Source organism: Sturnus vulgaris, chromosome 3, assembly GCF_052056855.1.
Source record: "Sturnus vulgaris isolate bStuVul1 chromosome 3, bStuVul1.hap1, whole genome shotgun sequence".
NCBI lineage: Eukaryota > Metazoa > Chordata > Aves > Passeriformes > Sturnidae > Sturnus > Sturnus vulgaris.
This window is the reverse complement of record NC_142245.1, coordinates 115,302,465-115,314,014: the sequence shown is the minus strand read 5'-3', so window position 1 is coordinate 115,314,014 and position 11,550 is coordinate 115,302,465.

The window sequence follows — 11,550 nt, the reverse complement described above, 5'->3', positions numbered from 1 at the left end:
CCGCCCCCCCTCCCTGGCCCCGCCCTCCCTACCTCGCCCCGCCCCCCCTCCCTGGCCCCGCCCTCCCTACCTCGCCCCGCCCCCCCTCCCGGCCCCGCCCCCCCTCCCTGGCCCCGCCCCCCCTCCCTCGTCCCGCCCCCCCCCTCGTCCCGCCCCCCCTCCCTGGCCCCGCCCCCCCTCCCTCGTCCCGCCCCCCCTCCCTGGCCCCGCCTCCGTCCCTCGTCCCGCCCCCCCGCCCTGGCCCCGCCCCCCTTCCCTCGTCCCGCTCCCCCTCCCTGGCCCCGCCCCCCTCCCTCGTCCCGCCCCCCCTCCCTGGCCCCGCCCCCCTCCCTCGCCCCGCCCGCCCTCCCTGGATCCGCCCCCCCTCCCGGCTCCGCCCCCCCTCCCGCTCCGCCCCCCCCTCCCTCGTCCCGCCCCCCCTCCCGGCCCCGCCCCCGCCCTCCCCGGCCCCGCCCCCGCCCTCCCCGGCCCCGCCCCCCGCCCTCCCCGGCCCCGCCCCCCGCCCTCCCCGGCCCCGGCCCCGCCCTCCCCGGCCCCGCCCCCCCGCCCTCCCCGGCCCCGCCCTCCCCGGCCCCGCCCCCGCCCTCCCCGGCCCCGCCCTCCCCGGCCCCGCCCCCGCCCTCCCCGGCCCCGCCCTCCCCGGCCCCGCCCCCGCCCTCCCTGGCCCCGCCCTCCCCGGCCCCGCCCCCGCCCTCCCTGGCCCCGCCCTCCCCGGCCCCGCCCCCGCCCTCCCTGGCCCCGCCCCCCCTCCCTCGTCCCGCCCCCCCCTCCCTGGCCCCGCCCCCCCTCCCTCGTCCCGCCCCCCTCCCTGGACCCGCCCCCCCTCCCGGCTCCGCCCCGCCTGGACCCGCCCCCTGTGTGTGTGTGTGTGTCTATGTATGCATTTATGTGTGTATGTACACATGTGTATATGTGTGTATATACCTGTATATATATAGGTATATATATATACAGCTATATGTATATATATAAAAAGAATAAAAACTAAAAGTCTGGTGCAGCAGTAGAACGTTTCTGGCTCCGGGGAGTAAATATTTGTATTTAAATTTTAAATGTTTATTTACTTCCCGGGAGCCAGAAAGTTTCTACTGCTGCTTTTTTTATAAATCTAGAAACTAAATATAGATAGAAGAGAGAAAGAAGAAGAAGAGAGAGAGAGAAAGAAGAAGAGAGAGAGAGAGAGAAAGAAGAAGAAGAGAGAGAGAAAGAAGAAGAGAGAGAGAGAAAGAAGAAGAGAGAGAGAAAGAAGAAGAAGAGAGAGAGAGAAAGAAGAAGAAGAGAGACAGAAGAGAATCAGAGAAAGAAGAGAATCAGAGAAACAGAAGAGACAGAAAAACAAGAACAGAGATGCAGAGAGAAACAAGAACAGAGACACAGAGACAGAAACAAGAACACAGACAGAGAAAAACAAGAACAGAGACGCGGAGAGAAACAAGAACAGAGACACAGAGAGAGAAACAAGAACACAGACAGAGAGAAACAAGAACAGAGACACAGAGAGAGAAACAAGAACACAGACAGAGAAAAACAAGAACAGAGACACAGAGAGAGAAACAAGAACACAGAGAGAAACAAGAACAGAGACACAGAGAAACAAGAAGAGAATCAGAGAGAAAAAGAACAGAGACAGAGAGAGAAACAAGAACAGAGACACAGAGAGAGAAACAAGAACAGAGACACAGAGAGAGAAACAAGAACAGAGACACAGAGAGAAACAAGAACAGAGACACAGAGAGAGAAACAAGAACAGAGACACAGAGAGAGAAACAAGAACACAGACAGAGAGAGAAACAAGGACAGAGACACAGAGAGAGAAACAAGAACAGAGACACAGAGAGAGAAACAAGAACAGAGACAGAGAGAGATACAAGAACAGAGACACAGAGAGAGAAACAAGAACAGAGACACAGAGAGAGAAACAAGAACACAGACAGAGAGAGAAACAAGAACAGAGACACAGAGAGAAAAACAAGAACAGAGACACAAAGAGAGAAACAAGAAGAGAAACAGAGAGAAAAAGAACAGAGACAGAGAGAGAAACAAGAGGAAAAACAGAGAGAAAAAAAGAGGAGAATCAGAGAGAGAAAAATGACTAAATCACACCAAATAAAGACAGGAGCCGGGGGGGGGGGGCGGGGAGGGAAAGGGGTATCTTTATTCGGGGTGATTTCTGGTGACGGATTGAATTGTTTTATTTACGGCGCAGCAAAACAATGTGTACAAAGGCACGTTCGGATACAAATTCGATTACAAATACGATCTTTCGACTCGGACTCAAACTCGCGCTCGCTTTCCTCTCCACGCCTACGGTGCACCGTGGCCGTCGGTGTCCTCGGGAACGTGGTTCCCGGGAGTCTCAAAAATCGTCCTGCCTGACGAAAACCCCGGTCCCTGGACGGTCCGCGCCCTAACTTTGGCGATGAACTTCGCCTCGCGGACCGGCCGGGACCGAGGAAAAAAAAACCCAGCCGGGGGGAAAAAAAAAAAAACCCCCCGGCTGGGGATTTTTTATTCTAAATTTAAAAATGAGTTGAAAATCCTGAAAGGCAAAAGTCACACGCGATAGGTTAGAACACGTCATCACGCACGCTCCCACGCACGCACGCTCGCAAACTCTCACGTGCGGACGTGGCCGCGCTCTTTTCGACTTACCTGCCGACCGGAACCCTTACTTGAAATGGCACGCTAAAGAGGATGCCGCCGGCGATCTTCGTCCGCCGCTCTTCGACATCGGACGCTATATTCCGGGAAAGAACGGTGGCGTCGGAGATCGCCGAGACCGATCCGCCTCGGGGACCTACGAGACAAGCATTGCTAAAGTATCGATTATGGCTAGATTTGTTTATACAAGAAACCCACAACAGAAGCGGCACGCTAAAAACCAGTGACTCTTTCGACTCGGACTCAAACTCGCGCTCGCTTGCATCTCCACGCCTACGGTGCACCGTGGCCATCGGTGTCCTCGGGAACGTGGTTCCCGGGAGTCTCAAAAATCGTCCTGCCTGACGAAAACCCCGGTCCCTGGACGGTCCGCACCCTAACTTTGGCGATGAACTTCGCCTCGCGGACCGGCCGGGACCGAGGAAAAAAAAACCCAGCCGGGGGGAAAAAAAAAAAAACCCCCCGGCTGGGGATTTTTTATTCTAAATTTAAAAATGAGTTGAAAATCCTGAAAGGCAAAAGTCACACGCAATAGGTTAGAACACGTCATCACGCACGCTCCCACGCACGCACGCTCGCAAACTCTCACGTGCGGACGTGGCCGCGCTCTTTTCGACTTACCTGCCGACCGGAACCCTTACTTGAAATGGCACGCTAAAGAGGATGCCGCCGGCGATCTTCGTCCGCCGCTCTTCGACATCGGACGCTATATTCCGGGAAAGAACGGTGGCGTCGGAGATCGCCGAGACCGATCCGCCTCAGGGACCTACGAGACAACAGGCGGTGGCCGAGTGGTTACTTACTTGAGAGCCAGAGTTATCCCCACATATTGTCTACCAAGAGCCCCAGAGAAAAGAGAGGAACAATAAAGTTTTCTAACTGATCTACCTAAAAGCAACTATGTGCCAGGGCAGGGCAGCTCCAAGCATAATCACAGCGACAAGCGATACAATGCAATACAGTACGATACAATACAGGCACAGGCAAAGGAAATGCAGTGATTTACAACACAGGCAAAGGAATGCAGTGAACTACAACACAGGCAAAGGAAATGCAGTGGATTGCAACACAGGCAAAAGAAATGCAATGGATTACAACACAGGCAAGGAAATGCAGTGTTTTACAACACAGGCAAGGAAATGCAGTGATTTACAACACAGAGAAAGGAAATGCAGTGGATTACAACACAGGCAAAGGAAATGCAATGGATTACAACACAGGCAAAGGAAATGCAGTGATTTACAACACAGGCAAAGGAAAAGCAGTGATTTACAACACAGGCAAAGGAAATGCAATGGATTACAACACAGGCAAGGAAATGCAGTGATTTACAACACAGGCAAAGGAAATGCAGTGATTTACAACACAGGCAAAGGAAATGCAATGGATTACAACACAGGCAAAGGAAATGCAGTGATTTACAACACAGGCAAAGGAAATGCAATGGATTACAACACAGGCAAGGAAATGCAGTGGATTACAACACAGGCAAAGGAAAAGCAGTGATTTACACCACAGGCAAGGAAATGCAGTGATTTACAACACAGGCAAAGGAAATGCAATGGATTACAACACAGGCAAGGAAATGCAGTGGATTACAACACAGGCAAAGGAAAAGCAGTGATTTACACCACAGGCAAGGAAATGCAGTGTTTTACAACACAGGCAAAGGAAATGCAATGGATTACAACACAGGCAAAGGAAATGCAGTGATTTACAACACAGGCAAAGGAAAAGCAGTGATTTACACCACAGGCAAGGAAATGCAGTGATTTACAACACAGGCAAAGGAAATGCAATGGATTACAACACAGGCAAAGGAAAAGCAGTGATTTACACCACAGGCAAGGAAATGCAGTTATTTACAACACAGGCAAAGGAAATGCAATGGATTACAACACAGGCAAAGGAAAAGCAGTGATTTACACCACAGGCAAGGAAATGCAGTTATTTACAACACAGGCAAAGGAAATGCAATGGATTACAACACAGGCAAAGGAAATGCAATGGATTGCAACACAGGCAAAGGAAAAGCAGTGATTTACACCACAGGCAAGGAAATGCAGTGATTTACAACACAGGCAAAGGAAATGCAGTGGATTGCAACACAGGCAAAGGAAATGCAGTGATTTACAACACAGGCAAAGGAAATGCAATGGATTACAACACAGGCAAGGAAATGCAGTGATTTACAACACAGAGAAAGGAAATGCAGTGGATTACAACACAGGCAAAGGAAATGCAGTGATTTACAACACCGGCAAGGAAATGCAGTTATTTACAACACAGGCAAAGGAAATGCAGTGGATTACAACACAGGCAAGGAAATGCAGTGATTTACAACACCGGCAAGGAAATGCAGTTATTTACAACACAGGCAAAGGAAATGCAATGGATTACAACACAGGCAAGGAAATGCAGTGATTTACAACACAGGCAAAGGAAATGCAATGGATTGCAACACAGGCAAGGAAATGCAGTGATTTACAACGCAGGCAAAGGAAATGCAGTGAATTACAACACAGGCAAAGGAAATGCAGTGAATTACAACACAGGCAAAGGAAATGCAATGGATTGCAACACAGGCAAGGAAATGCAGTGATTTACAACACAGGCAAAGGAAATGCAGTGAATTACAACACAGGCAAAGGAAATGCAATGGATTACAACACAGGCAAGGAAATGCAGTGATTTACAACACAGGCAAGGAAATGCAATGGATTACAACACAGGCAAAGGAAATGCATTGATTTACAACACATGCAAGGAAATGCAGTGGATTACAACACAGGCAAGGAAATGCAGTGATTTACAACACGGGCGAAGGAAATGCAATGGATTACGACGCGGGCGAAGGAGACGCGATGCGATACGGGCGGATACAGCCCTAGATGGGCGAGTGATGATGACATGTAACTCCTTACAGAAAGGTAATGCAAAAGCTATTAAGAGGACACTCGAGAAGATCGTAAACCGACGAAATGAAGAGACGACCGCCGAGTCGACGTGGAGATAGGGACGAGATGGAAGGCGGGCTCCCGGCGCCGGTAGACCCACGACGACGTCGAGACGAGGAAAAGACCGACGACGCGAAACGAGCTAGAAAGCGGACGGGGTTCGGAACTGCCCTGCCCGGCAAAGGCTTCGATGAAGATGAGGATAAACCCTCTGCCTTTACCTCCAAAGGGAACATCCCGCTACAGCCCTCTCCTCTAAGCTAACTTCAAATTTCCTCCTGTCACCTTAAAGGCTTTTCCCTTTCTCCCCACCACCGGCCCCGACACTTATCTTTAAAAGATGAGGGGACAAAATCCATCCTCGGTACGCGTGGGCGCCGTGGAAGTCGAGACCTCCTCCGCGTCCTCTTCGGTGCGGCCGTTTCCAAACTGCCTCCTCCGAGTGCCTAAGATGACAAAACAGTAAATATGACTCTCTCGCTCGAGCGGAGTAATCCCCGGGAATACTTTGCGCAGCTTCCCCGGCTCACCTCACATCTTCTTTCGGCTCCCGTAAGGGGTCCCTGGCCACGGACCGGATCCGGCCACATCTAAAATGAATTTAAAACAAAAGTCAAAGCCCCGCAAGAGAGCTCTACGGCTCCCAACATCCCGGGTCGGTCTGCAGATATAGCCTAAAGCAAAACTACACCCGGCGTCCCAAATTGCGAGTCCCCGGGACTCGTCCTCCGGGATCTATGCCCGAACAAGGCGGCAGGGCAGAGCAGCTCCGGGCCGAATATGTGCAGGCACCCGTGACACGGGACTGGACGAACGAGGGGACGACACGGGGAGGAAAAGACACTCGGGGGGAAGAATGACCCCGAGGACCGAGAGGATGCAAAAGAAGATGACCGAGAGGAGACCGAGAGCCAGCCGATGAGCCTGGAAGAAGATGCTAGCACGATGATTTATCGCAACGAGAGCAAAGATGGATGCCTGAGAATCCTGGGGTCACGATGCTCCCCCTATGTTTTCAAAGTCCTAATTCCTTGTAATGGATCTGTGAGGGCTAGGGCTGTCAATACAGCTCAGAACAAGACCTGAAAAGACAGACCGGATGCTACTATTGAGAAATAAGATTCTGATATCTGAGCTCCCCGGCTGAAAATTAAAAGGCGCTGGCACCTGGCCGATGAATACAGAGATCGGAGATGTTAAGAGGGACCCCGGGGATTCCGGGATGCCCCTCAAAGGGCTAGAGAAAAACAGGTGCGACATAAGACAGACAAAAGACACGAAAAGCACGAGGGACAAGTGAAGCAACACCCACGGAGACTGCTCTGCCCGGCGTGCCTCGGCGCTGCGATCAAACAGATCATCTTTAGGGGGCCTAAGGGGCCGCTTCCTGGACGTCCCCATCTGCAAATCTGCCTCCGAGATCCCCCCTAAAATGTCCACACCCACCACCTCGCTCCCACCCCCTATGTGTTGGCAGCCCTCCACTTATCTCTCCGAAGTACGGGGATGAGAATCCGGGTCTGCTGGGAAGGAAGGAGGCCCCGCCCTCTGGGAGGTTCCTGCGGTCACCGGGCTGATGTTTCCGAGTCAGCTAGAATAAAGAAAAGGAAACATCACTGCTTGTGCTAAGAAACTCATTGGCCAAAACCTGACAATTCCCTTACTCACCGTGTCCCGAGAAAGCCCGGGTCTTCGGGACACAAGCTTCGACAGCTCTCAGAGGCTGAAGCCACCGTCAGAGGGTATGCCTGGCTTAAGAAGAGAGAAAGTGATGAGGCGTGGCTGAAAATGGAGTTGACCCACCCTCCTCCTCCCGACATCCCGGTCTCACCGCAAGTCCTCTGCCTTTGTGGAAGGCACGCCGGATGGCACCCTCAAAAAGGAGAAGGTGAAGGCTTCATCACAGACTCCTGTAATGCTTTTAGAGGGGTCTTCAGAGCACTGAACCAGGTCTGGCAGCCAGCTCCCGAGGAGGTGTCAGCTTCAAGTGAGTGCACTGCTAAAAAACACAAATAAAGTAATGGATAGTGAGAGCAGCACCTGAAATTGAGACCTGACTAAAAGAAACTACTCTGCCCACAGGTCACAGCTCACCTCGTCCACATGAACTTGTCTGCTGATATCCATCTTGAACTGCTGAAGAAAGCACTAAGAACAATACTGTAACACAGTCACCTTTTATGCTTCCACTGCAAATACAGTGACTGACCTCCAGGGGGAGCCCCCTCCCAGAGGATGGGCCCTCTGACTCCGATTTAATCCATCTGCATCTGAAAGGAAGTAAGGACAAAAGTCAGAGCCCTGCAGGAGACATTAAGACCGCTACACATCCTGGCTCACTCTACAGATAACACCTAGAGCACAACTACACCCCCCTTCTCAGATTGCGAGTCCCCGGGACTCGTCCCCCGGGATCTATGCCCGAACAAGGCGGCAGGGCAGAGCAGCTCCGGGCCGAATATGTGCAGGCACCCGTGACACGGGACTGGACGAACGAGGGGACGACACGGGGAGGAAAAGACACTCGGGGGGAAGAATGACCCCGAGGACCGAGAGGATGCAAAAGAAGATGACCGAGAGGAGACCGAGAGCCAGCCGATGAGCCTGGAAGAAGATGCTAGCACGATGATTTATCGCAACGAGAGCAAAGATGGATGCCTGAGAATCCTGGGGTCACGATGCTCCCCCTATGTTTTCAAAGTCCTAATTCCTTGTAATGGATCTGTGAGGGCTAGGGCTGTCAATACAGCTCAGAACAAGACCTGAAAAGACAGACCGGATGCTACTATTGAGAGATAAGATTCTGATATCTGAGCTCCCCGGCTGAAAATTAAAAGGCGCTGGCACCTGGCCGATGAATACATAGATCGGAGATGTTAAGAGGGACCCCGGGGATTCCGGGATGCCCCTCAAAGGGCTAGAGAAAAACAGGTGCGACATAAGACAGACAAAAGACACGAAAAGCACGAGGGACAAGTGACGCAACACCCACGGAGACTGCTCTGCCCGGCGTGCCTCGGCGCTGCGATCAAACAGATCATCTTTATGGGGCCTAAGGGGCCGCTTCCTGGACGTCCCCATCTGCAAATCTGCCTCCGAGATCCCCCCTAAAATGTCCACACCCACCACCTCGCTCCCACCCCCTATGTGTTGGCAGCCCTCCACTTATCTCTCCGAAGTACGGGGATGAGAATCCGGGTCTGCTGGGAAGGAAGGAGGCCCCGCCCTCTGGGAGGTTCCTGCGGTCACCGGGCTGATGTTTCCGAGTCAGCTAGAATAAAGAAAAGGAAACATCACAGCTGGTGCTAAGAAACTCATTGGCCAAAACCTGACAATTCCCTTACTCACCGTGTCCAGAGAAAGCCCGGGTCTTCGGGACATAAGCTTCGACAGCTCTCAGAGGCTGAAGTCACCGTCAGAGGGTATGCCTGGCTTAAGAAGAGAGAAAGTGATGAGGCGTGGCTGAAAATGGAGTTGACCCACCCTCCTCCTCCCGACATCCCGGTCTCACCGCAAGTCCTCTGCCTTTGTGGAAGGCACGCCGGATGGCACCCTCAAAAAGGAGAAGGTGAAGGCTTCATCACAGACTCCTGTAATGCTTTTAGAGGGGTCTTCAGAGCACTGTACCAGGTCTGGCAGCCAGCTCCCGAGGAGGTGTCAGCTTCAAGTGAGTGCACTGCTAAAAAACACAAATAAAGTAATGGATAGTGAGAGCAGCACCTGAAATTGAGACCTGACTAAAAGAAACTACTCTGCCCACAGGTCACAGCTCACCTCGTCCACATGAACTTGTCTGCTGATATCCATCTTGAACTGCTGAAGAAAGCACTAAGAACAATACTGTAACACAGTCACCTTTTATGCTTCCACTGCAAATACAGTGACTGACCTCCAGGGGGAGCCCCCTCCCAGAGGATGGGCCCTCTGACTCCGATTTAATCCATCTGCATCTGAAAGGAAGTAAGGACAAAAGTCAGAGCCCTGCAGGAGACATTAAGACCACTACACATCCTGGCTCACTCTACAGATAACACCTAGAGCACAACTACACCCCCCTTCTCAGATTGCGAGTACCCGGGACTCGTCCTCCGGGATCTATGCCCGAACAAGGCGGCAGGGCAGAGCAGCTCCGGGCCGAATATGTGCAGGCACCCGTGACACGGGACTGGACGAACGAGGGGACGACACGGGGAGGAAAAGACACTCGGGGGGAAGAATGACCCCGAGGACCGAGAGGATGCAAAAGAAGATGACCGAGAGGAGACCGAGAGCCAGCCGATGAGCCTGGAAGAAGATGCTAGCACGATGATTTATCGCAACGAGAGCAAAGATGGATGCCTGAGAATCCTGGGGTCACGATGCTCCCCCTATGTTTTCAAAGTCCTAATTCCTTGTAATGGATCTGTGAGGGCTAGGGCTGTCAATACAGCTCAGAACAAGACCTGAAAAGACAGACCGGATGCTACTATTGAGAGATAAGATTCTGATATCTGAGCTCCCCGGCTGAAAATTAAAAGGCGCTGGCACCTGGCCGATGAATACATAGATCGGAGATGTTAAGAGGGACCCCGGGGATTCCGGGATGCCCCTCAAAGGGCTAGAGAAAAACAGGTGCGACATAAGACAGACAAAAGACACGAAAAGCACGAGGGACAAGTGACGCAACACCCACGGAGACTGCTCTGCCCGGCGTGCCTCGGCGCTGCGATCAAACAGATCATCTTTATGGGGCCTAAGGGGCCGCTTCCTGGACGTCCCCATCTGCAAATCTGCCTCCGAGATCCCCCCTAAAATGTCCACACCCACCACCTCGCTCCCACCCCCTATGTGTTGGCAGCCCTCCACTTATCTCTCCGAAGTACGGGGATGAGAATCCGGGTCTGCTGGGAAGGAAGGAGGCCCCGCCCTCTGGGAGGTTCCTGCGGTCACCGGGCTGATGTTTCCGAGTCAGCTAGAATAAAGAAAAGGAAACATCACAGCTGGTGCTAAGAAACTCATTGGCCAAAACCTGACAATTCCCTTACTCACCGTGTCCAGAGAAAGCCCGGGTCTTCGGGACATAAGCTTCGACAGCTCTCAGAGGCTGAAGTCACCGTCAGAGGGTATGCCTGGCTTAAGAAGAGAGAAAGTGATGAGGCGTGGCTGAAAATGGAGTTGACCCACCCTCCTCCTCCCGACATCCCGGTCTCACCGCAAGTCCTCTGCCTTTGTGGAAGGCACGCCGGATGGCACCCTCAAAAAGGAGAAGGTGAAGGCTTCATCACAGACTCCTGTAATGCTTTTAGAGGGGTCTTCAGAGCACTGAACCAGGTCTGGCAGCCAGCTCCCGAGGAGGTGTCAGCTTCAAGTGAGTGCACTGCTAAAAAACACAAATAAAGTAATGGATAGTGAGAGCAGCACCTGAAATTGAGACCTGACTAAAAGAAACTACTCTGCCCACAGGTCACAGCTCACCTCGTCCACATGAACTTGTCTGCTGATATCCATCTTGAACTGCTGAAGAAAGCACTAAGAACAATACTGTAACACAGTCACCTTTTATGCTTCCACTGCAAATACAGTGACTGACCTCCAGGGGGAGCCCCCTCCCAGAGGATGGGCCCTCTGACTCCGATTTAATCCATCTGCATCTGAAAGGAAGTAAGGACAAAAGTCAGAGCCCTGCAGGAGACATTAAGACCACTACACATCCTGGCTCACTCTACAGATAACACCTAGAGCACAACTACACCCCCCTTCTCAGATTGCGAGTACCCGGGACTCGTCCTCCGGGATCTATGCCCGAACAAGGCGGCAGGGCAGAGCAGCTCCGGGCCGAATATGTGCAGGCACCCGTGACACGGGACTGGACGAACGAGGGGACGACACGGGGAGGAAAAAACACTCGGGGGGAAGAATGACCCCGAGGACCGAGAGGATGCAAAAGAAGATG